A 10,535-nucleotide genomic window follows, 5' to 3' on the forward strand; every position below is an offset into this window, starting at 1 on the left:
CTTTGAGGGAAGGATAAGGAAGGTGCTGTTATGGTGCACTTTTGTTTCCTTTAATTAAAAAAAATTATTTTTTTTTTTTTTGGCTGTTGTTGTTGTTGTTCCTTTTTTGGGGGTGGGGGGGATTAGGTTCATTTATTTATTTATCAGCTTCTACCACCGTGGCGTCCCATATCACTCCCTGCTCCCCCATACATGTTTAATATACATTTATCTGGTTCTACGTTTCCTTCCCAGGCTGAGTGGGAGATGAGGGATGGCCCTTGAGGAGTGGGCGCAGTCAGAGATCTGAGACCCACATCTGCCTACTTCCCCATTTCCCAGTTAGAAGCATCCAAATATTCCTGCATTTTAAAAAGCTTTCTTTCAAGACTGACCTAAAAATTTGTTTGCTTATGTATTTTTATATACTTCCTAGTGTGCCGTCAATGCTAATAATAACCGTAAGGATGAAACAATAACAGTAGCAGCATTATTAGCTTGTGTCAATAAGCGGTGGACACAAAAGGCCTTTTAAAGTTGACTGAGACTGAGGAGATGGGAAAAGATAATTAGCTGTAGAGATTTAGGTTAGATATCAGAAATAGCTCCCTGAAATCAGGGTTGACAAACAAGTGAAGGAGTTAACCTGAAGGTTTGGGAATAGATAGGTAATTTTCTGGAAAGATTTAGGGGTTTTCTAACCTAAAGACAGGGGAATAGATGGGATGGCTCTTGAAGTTTCTCCTCCCCTGTCAGATTACAAATCTCCCCAACACAGGCATGTTGGAAATGCAACTGATTCCCACAAAGGTACACTGAGAATAGCCCCTGCTTGGGTTATACTGCCTTAAAAGCCTATCTCTGCCCAAAGCTTTCCTTAATGGCTTATTACTAGCATACGAAATTCTGATGCTTAGTAATGGCAAAGATTTCATGGCCCTCAAGCTCCAGAAGCTTGCCTGGGCCCAGGTAGGGAGCTCCGCGGGGTGGCTTGGGAGGCCAGCGGTCCACACCCGGCCCAGCGGATTGAGCAAGAGCTGCAGGCTTCTCTCCTGCTTTGGGGCTCTGATTTCTGCAGAAGCCAAGAAGTGATCCTGCAGAGATGACTGTTCTCAGGACTGTATATCTTGTGACTCCCATTTAGGGTCTGTAACACCCATCACTGGCTCCCAATATTGGGACATTGTTAGTTTGCATCTATTACGTAAACCTAACCCTAAAAGGGCTAATGATTTATCCATCTGTACATCTGTAGTTTCTCTAAGTCCTAGAAGCTGTGTAATCCAATCATTCCATATTTGTTCAGCCATTACTTATGATATTCTAGGGAGTCTTGGGAGGTGAATTTGGAAAAGTAGATTGAACTCAAATTATAGAATTTTAAATGCCTGGTTAAATGTTTCAATCTATAGGATAAGGCAGTAGGGAGCCTTTGAAAGTGTTTGAGAACTGGAATGGCATGCTGAAAAGAGTGTTTTAAATTTAACTGAGCAAACACCTGTTGAAGAAAAAGACAGCTATTAAGTCCTTACCATAGAAAAGCACTATGTTAAGCACAAGGGGAAAAAAGAAAGTCATTGCCCTCAAGGGATTTCTAGTCACTCCATATTGTTCTGTTTTTGTTTTTAACATGTGGGGAGGTATTTTGAGATGTGAACCAGTGTGGGTTTTCTGCATTTTCTCTACCCCACCCTGTTCTCTCAGGGTATGGATATTGTACAGCTGAGACTGAGAAAGAAGAGTCATCTCTTGACTTCCAGGTCTTGAAATGGGCTTTAAGAACTCACAGCAGAGACAAGAGTTTTAGAGAAAAGGCCGGGTTTTCATGAGCTACAAAGGGGCATAAACAATACATTTGGAAGGATAATTTGTGGGGCCCAGAAAAAAGTGCTGTTAAAGCTTTTTCCTTTCTTCCACAAGTCTCTCTCTCTCTCAACTTACCACGGTTTTAAAATTTTTGCTATTTAATATTATTCGAAGCAAACAAAACTTGAAAATTGAAATTATTAGCCTGAACTTTATTGTTCATTTTTATGTTGTAAAATATCAGTTTTAAATGCAACTATAAGGCCCTTTCATTTATAAGCAGAATCACTAAAATTATCCAATCCATATTCTGTAGCTTGTCAGTCACACATATTTCATTCTTACCAGAACAGTGGAAACTCGCACAAAACTAATTCAGCTGTTTGTATTGCACTTCTTGACATGTGCTCACTCCACCAACACTCTACCTTCAACTCGCTGATGAGTAACGAGGCACTATGGGGCTCCCTATATTTCCCTTTCCTTTTTCGTCTTCATTTCATGCATATGTGGTTGACCAAAACAGGGAATATCACAAGTAAGAAAGGATATTAGATTCTTTGGCTGTTCATGTCTTTAGAATACCTTTACCCTCTTTCTGCCTTCAAAACAAGTTCCGGTTTGAATGGAAACTGTGACCTCTCTGGACTGTCAGCGTCCGCACTTACTCAATCAAAGATGAAACATGCTTACATTTTGCCGAGCTCCCAAGCAAGTGGGAAAGCCAGAATTCTGTGCTCAAGGGGCAGCAAGAACAGCAGACAAATATCGCATGCATATGCCCTCTGCTCATGCTCCACTGTCCCACTGGACTTCATATACAAAACATAGGTTCAAAAATAAAATCAAGACTTTGGAGACAGCACAGGGGCAGAAAGCCCTTCTAAGTGCAGGGCCCTGTGCGACGACTGCAAAGGTGGCACATCCATGATGTTGGTCCTGTTTGCAAAAATGGATGAAGGGCCCGGCTGCCCTCCTCATATAAGAGAATGATGCTCTAGACTGAGGGTGGGAAAGAAAGCGTGTGGCTCTGAATATGAACGTGTCGTTGAGAAAGTGGCCTTTGTGTTCTGCTCCTGTGCCCCAAGCTCCCACCTGTCCACCCGGTCAGACCTCAGAAACCACTGAGGGTGGGAAAATAAAAGCAGGGAACACCTGAACTTCACGTCCAAGGCTTCATGTGATCCACTGAAAGAAAAAAAAAAATTAAATAATCTATAATCTTACTGTCCAGAGAGAGCCACTGTTAAAATTTTGTGTGACTGTTAATATATCTTTATACAAAACTTGTAAAGGTAAGAAACATTTCTCATGCCACTGAATACACTGCTAGAAAACAGTTTTAAATGTAACTTCACATTTTAAAGTGACTATTTGGTGATGGTTTGCACAGTGAATTCTGGAGGGAAGAATCTGTCAACAGAGCCTAGTGAGGAGATAAATTCAGGAATCCAAGAGGGGATGTTGGCTGAGGGTCTGCAAAGAGGAAAGAAAGGGAGCGACTGGACAAGGCTCAGAAACAGAATGTGAAGCAAAAAAAGCAAGACGTCAAAGATTCCTATCTCTCTCTAGTTCAAAAGGCAGATAAAATGAAACACTATGTTATTCAGGAACACACACATAACCATTACAGCTATAAAGCAAAACAAAATTCAAAAAGGTAGTTCCCGAGAGAAGCCAGAAAGGCAAATGTGTTAGGAAATGGGGCTGGTAATATTCTATTTCTTAAGCTGGGTGGTAGACACATCAGTGGCTAATTTACTGTTTTTTTTTTTTTTTAAACAGTATACTTTGATTTTATACAGGCACACTTCAGAGACACTGCCCGTCAAATATCGCAATAAAGCAAATATCACAATAAAGCGAGTCACATGAATTTTGTGGTTTCCCAGTGCATGCAAAAGTTAACATTTACACTCTACTGTAATCTATTAAGTGTGCAATAGCACTATGTCCAAAAAAATGTATGGATCTTAATTTTAAAATATTTTATTGCTGAAAAATGCTAACCATCATCTGAGCCTTTAAAGAACTATAGTCTCTCTGCTGGTGCAAGGTCTTGCCTCAATGTTGATGGTTGCTGACTGATCAGGGTGCTAGTTGTTGAAGGCTGGGGTGGCTGTGGCAATTTCTTAAGATGAAGTTTGCTACATCGATTAAGTCTGCCTTTCACAAATGATTTCTCTGTCACATGCAATGCTGTTTGATAGCATTTTACCCACAGAACTTCTTTCAAAATTGGACTCAGTCCTCTCAAACCCTGCTGCTGCTTTATCAATTAAGTTATTCTAACTCCTCTGTCATTTTGACAATCTTCACAGCATCTTCACGAGGAGTAGATTCCATCTCAAGAAACCACTTTCTTTGCTCATCCATAAGAAACTCTTCATCTGTTAAAGTTTTCTCATGAGATTGTAGCAATTCAGTCACATTTTCAGGCTCCACTTCTAATTCTGGTTCTCCTGGTATTTCTACCACATCTGCAGTTACTTCCTCTTCTGAAGTCCTGAACCCCTCAAAGTCATTCATGAGGGTTGGAATTAACTTCTTCCAAACTCCTGGTCATGTTGATATTTTGACCTCTTCCCATGAATCACAAATGTCCTTAATGGCATCTAGAAGGTTCCTTTCCAGAAGGTTTTCAACTGACTTTGCCCAGATCCATCAGAGGAATCACTATCTATGGAAGCTATAGTCTTATGAAATGTATTTCTTCAATAATAAGACACGAAAGTAGACATTACTCCTTGATCCATGGGCTGCAGAATGGATGTTGTGTCAATAGGCATGCAAATAACATTAATCTCACTGTACTTCTCCATCATCTTGGGTGACCAGGTGCATTGTCAGTGAGCAGTAATATTTTGAAAGGAAGCTTTTTTCTGAGCAGTCGGTTTCAACAGTAGGCTTAAAATATTCAGCAAACCATGTTGTAAACAGATGTGCCATCAGCCCGGCTTTGTTGTTCCATTTAAAGAGCGCAGGCAGAGTAGACTTACACTAATTCTTAAGCACCCTAGGATTCTCAGAATGGTGAGCATTGGCTTCAACTTCAATTCACCTTTCAGCTGCATTAGCTCCTACCATGAGAGTCAGTCTGTCCTTTGAAGCTTTGAAGCCAGGCATTGACTTCTTCTCTCTAGCTATGAAAGTCCTGGATGGCATCTTCTTCCAATAGAAGCTGTTTCATCTACATTGAAAATCTGTTGTTTACTATAGCCAACTTCATTAATGACCTTAGCGAGATCTTCTGGATAGCTTACTTGCTGCAGTCTCTACATCAGCACTTGCTGCTTCACCCTGCATTTTATGTTCTGGAGATGGACAGCTTCTTTCCTTGAACCTAATGAACAACCTCTGCTAGCTTCACACTTCTGCAGCTTCCTCACCTCTCTCAGCACCCCCTAGAATTAAAGAGAGTTAGGGTCTTGCTCTGGATTAGGCTGTGGCTTCAGAGAGTGTTGTGGCTGGTTTGCTCTTCTGTCCAGACCACTAAAACTTTTTCCATGTCAGCAGTAAGACTGTTTCATTTTCTTATCATGTGTGTTCACTAGAGCAGCACTTTTAATTTCCTTCAAGGACTTTTCCTTTGCACTCACAATTTGGCTTAGCTTTCAGCCTATCTCAGCTTTTGACGTGCCTTCCTCACTAAGCTTAATCATTTCTAGCTTTTGACTTAAAGTGAGACACAGGTGACTCTTCCTTTCACTTGAACACCTGGCAGCTATTGTAAGGTTATTAATTGGTCTAATTTCAATGTTGTTGTGTCTCAGGGAATAGGAAGGCCCAAGGAGAGGGAGAGAGATGGGAGAAGGGCGGAGCAGTCAGAACACATACAATATTTATCAATTAATGTCTTACATGGGCATGGTTTGTGGTGCTCCAAAACAAAAGTAACATCAAAGATCACTGATTACAGATCATCATAATGAATATAATAACATAAAGTGAGCAAATGCTGTTGGAAAAATGGCACCGAAGGACTTGCCTGATGCAGCATTGCTACAAACCTTCAATTTGTAAAAAAAATAATATCAGATAAACAACAAGGTCCTACTGTATATAGCATAGGGAACTATATTCAGTACCTTGTAATGGCCTATAATGAAAAAGAATATGGAAAGGAATATATATATGAATGTGTGTGTGTGTGTGTGTGTGTATATATATATATATATATATGTATAACTGAATCACTATGCTGTAACCAGAAACTATCATAACACTGTACATCAACTATACTTCAATAAAAAATAAAAAATAAACTGAAGTGCAATAAAAATGAAGTATGCCTTATATTCTTTTTTATTTTTATATGCATGATATAATACAGGCTAATATCTTAGGCCAATTCCGAAAGGTAAGGTTTTCCACAACCTCACTCATCTGTATCCTGAGGCTTTCCCCAACAGGTTATACAAACTGGGGCTCTTTCCCCAAAACACTCCCACCCTTTTTGACTTCTTTACTGCCCACATAATGTAATCTTGTTCTTAAATAGTTGACTGGAGGATATTCATTGGAAAGTGTCAGTTCTGAGCTGAGACCAGCAGCAATATAACCATCCACCAGAATACGGATACATAGACACATGAATACATGCAGGTCTAATCATGCGTGGCCAGGAGCTGGAAGAGCTTTCTGCCCTAAAATTTGCTGCCTTGCAGCATGAGTAGCAGGTGATTATTGTGCTCTTCCAGCTTCCAGGGCAGCCACCCCAATCAAATCTAGGATGTGGAGGGGAAGTAGTAGCTGACAAGTGTCTCACAGGGTCCTCTTCCGATTATGGCAAGGTGAACAATTACATGGTGATTGGAACGACATGAGATACTTTCAGCAGGTTCACAAACATTTTTTATTCTAATATTATATACATAACATATTTCATCCTAATATTATATGTATATTACATATGTCACTGACACCTAAAAGCCATGATTATTGCTTAGAGCAAAGCTAAGCTAGAGAGTAAAGTTAGCTTGAACTTATGTTTTTAAAAATTCTCTACAAATAATAGTGTAGTGCCTAGAGACAGTACAAATCATGAAACTGGTTCACTTTGGTGGTATTTGAAGATGGGACACATTGTACAGGGACTTGGCAGTTCTTAAGAAAGTGGAATATGGGCGGCCCTAGCCTATGACCCCAAACACAACTTGTGATCCAAGAAGACTATTGTAAACCTCTCCTTATTCCAATAATTCTATTTCGAGTCCTTTTGAATCTGCCACACTCGGGCTAAGTGCTCTACATGCATTAGCTGGTATACATGTAAATGAGCAGTATTTCTGTTTGTTCAAAGAGACCCCACCTCCTCCTCCTCGTCTTCATCACAAGTCATTGGTGTTGGGTCCTCTGAAGGAAACCACCCTGGCAAAGTCAATCCTGTACCCATTCCTGTCGTTATACCGAAGAGTAGTAGCAGAAACTTACATGAAAATATGTAAAAAATGTACCATTATATTGCAGTATGTAAGTGTATCAAATCAACACTTTGCACACCTTAACCTTATATAATATTATATGTCAATTATATCTCAATAAAGCTGGAAAGGGGAGAAAAAGAAATACCTACAATAGAATTGAAAACATAAATAATTCAGCTCACTTCTGGTATAACCTTGTAGTACACACCCCTTGTCTGCCCCAATGCCTCTGTTTTTTTCACTTTTATAACAGAGGCAGACGTACTCTGTGCACATTACCTTACTGGAATAGTTTGAAATGCAGCCATTTGACACCTAATACAGAAAATCATCATAGGAAATATGAATTCTGATAACCTCTATTTTAGGTATTGGTCTAGTGTAAAATAAAATGGATGAGTTATAAATCTCTTTAAGTACTTACTTTATAATACATACTCAATTGATCTTTAACTCTGCCATTACTCCCATTCATAACATGCCACAAGAATAAGAAAAAAAATTTATCAACAACAGAGTGCCTTCTTTAAAAATGCTGGTAATAGAATTCTAGCAACCTCTGGGCAAACCATTCCTATGACGATTCACAGATAAGGTAGAACTAGGTTTAAAGAGTGCTGAGGATAAAAGTTTAGTTTAGTTTTGTTCCATCACAGTAAACTTCTCCAAAATGATAATCATCCCAAATATAGAACTTCTACAGATTAAAGAGAGATCTATCATATGTGGGTAAATTTAGAAAGGAATGTAAAGGTATTTTTAATTTAAAGATGTTTTAGTAGATGATGCATGCTCATGGAATAGAATCCAAAGATACAAAAGGATAGATAATAGAAAATAAGTTTCTCTCCCATCCAGCCTCCCAGTTACCTCCCAGGAAACAAACACTGCCACCAGTTTCATAAATATTTCCATATAAATATACATTTGATATATATAAAAGTTAATATATGCATTTACATTTTTGTAATGTAACTCATAGTATTTTATATTATTTCTGCAGCTTTCTTTTTTCACAGTGTATCTTAGAGATACTTCACTATCAGTACAAAAAGAGGTTGCTTTAATCTTCTTCAAGGCTATGTAATGGTTCATTATATGGATGTACCATAATTGTAGGACATTCATATTGCTTCCAATATTCTGTTAGTACAAACACTGCAGCAACCAGTGATTTCACATGTGGGTACCTGCATCTGTAGCAAATACTCTCCAGAGTGGAATTCCTGGGTCCAAAGCATGTACATTTAAATATGTGATGGCTGTTGTCAAACTATCTTTCACAGGGGAACCTACTATCAAAGACGTATTTATAACTGCAATCTAACAATTGCTATTGTGGTTGTTCTTTAACTTTATTAAAAACTTCTACAGTAATAGGACACAGTACTCTCCACAGCAAAATCAGGTTATAATACAGTTTACCCTTGAACCACACAGGTTTGAACTGCATGGGTGCACTTTTGGAGGATCTCTTTCAATAATAAATACTACAGTCCTACAGGATCGTGGTTAGTTGAATGCATGGGTGTGGAAGCACAGATACAGAAGAAACCATAGGAATATGAAGGGACCACTATAAATTATACTTGGATTTTTGACTGCGTTGAGGTGAGAGAGTCAGTGCTCCAACCCCTTCTCTTTGTTCAACAGCCAACCATATTGTTTTTATAGACACCCCTCACTTTATACACTAGGTGTTAGCAAGAATGGTACATTTGATATTCTGCGTGTATCTTGTGGTCTTAGAATCGCCTGCATGGTAACCAATCTGTGGTTTAGCTAGGCTTTTAAAAACAGAGCTTAGAAGATTTTTAGAGTAGAGAAAACACTTTGTACGATATTATAAAGATGAATATATGTCGTTATACAGTTGTCCAAACCTATAGAACGTACAATGCCAAGACTGAACCTTAACGTAAACTACGGACTTTCTGGATGCCTATGCTGGGTCAATGTAAGCTTATCCTTAGTTTAAAAAAAAAAGTACTATTCTGGCGAGTGATGTTGATAACAGGGGAGGCTATGCTTGAGAGGGGGCAGAAGGTATATGAAAATTTTCTGTACATCCCCTTTAATTTTGTAAACCTAAAATTGCTCTTTAAAAAATCATTTAAAAAGGCACATATGAAAAAAACGCTTATATCTACATATGTATAACCGTTTTCTTAAAAATCTGAAAAGCAGTATTTCTTAGGTCGACTCTAGAGTTTAGAAAGTGAAACTGAATAGAAACCAAAATGAAAGATAAGGATCAGCCTTCCTCTTTAGTGTTGACTGCTGCACAACCAACCAAATTATGAGAAATAAATTACAGTTTAAAAATTCCCTGTTTTAATTACTGCAGATGTTACTATGACTAGGTAAGAATTATTTTTAATCACCTATAATTACATGGATAGTGTACATCTAAAAGCATAAAGTCAGTATCCAAAAGCCCCAATTAAAAAAAAAAAAAAGACAAACTTTGCTTTTGTTTGAAATGTGCAACGTTTTCCCTCCATATGCTTCCTCTCCTAAATAAATTTTATGGTTAGAATTGCTGGGGTTTAGCAAATACAGAAAGCCAGCTAGAAAAAGCCTTTCCCTGAATCCAATAGGTTTGCGTCTTACCCAGTTTGAGCAAATTCTTGGCGAATATTTCACGAACTCACAAGAAACGAATTTATTTGATATGTTTAGAAGACATGTAAAATAAAGTGTAGCTTTTAAAGCTTCATAAAAGTGGGGGATTCCCTGTGCCAGAGAGCGCTCCCTAGACCTGCAATTAATAGTCGGAATTATAAAGGAATGTGCAAAACAGATTTCTTCCTTATCATTGCGTATTAGGATCTTCCATTCTAGGTAGAATTTTTCGTCCCTTCCTTCACGACGAGGGAAGCAGCGCCAGAGCGAGCTAGGTCTGCGGTCGGAGGAGTGTCTATAAATAGAAGGTGAAGTGTTCTAATACCGGGAGGGTGCGTCATAGCGTCCCTCCCCCGGGCTGCGAGCGCTCGGGCGGCCGCAGCGCGGCACCGAGACGCCGGCCCGGCTTCCGGCTCCTGGCCCGGCTGGCCCGCGCCTGGCTCCCGCCTAAGAGCTGGGGACCTCGGGAACGGCAGGGGAGGGGTCCCGGGGAGGCGCCCGGCGGCCCCCGCATCCCCCCAGCCTCAGGTGGCATCGGACCCACCCCTGGGCACACGGTCCCAGTACTACCGCCGCCCTCCTCCCGGCCGCTTCCCCTACCCCATCCCACCCTCCTCCCCGCCGGCCAAGGGAGAACAATAACCCAGAGCGCGCCTGGGAAGCGGAGACTCCCGGGCGCACAGACAATGAGAGGGGAGT

Source organism: Camelus ferus, chromosome 15 (assembly GCF_009834535.1).
Source record: "Camelus ferus isolate YT-003-E chromosome 15, BCGSAC_Cfer_1.0, whole genome shotgun sequence".
In the NCBI taxonomy this organism is placed as follows: Eukaryota; Metazoa; Chordata; class Mammalia; order Artiodactyla; family Camelidae; genus Camelus; species Camelus ferus.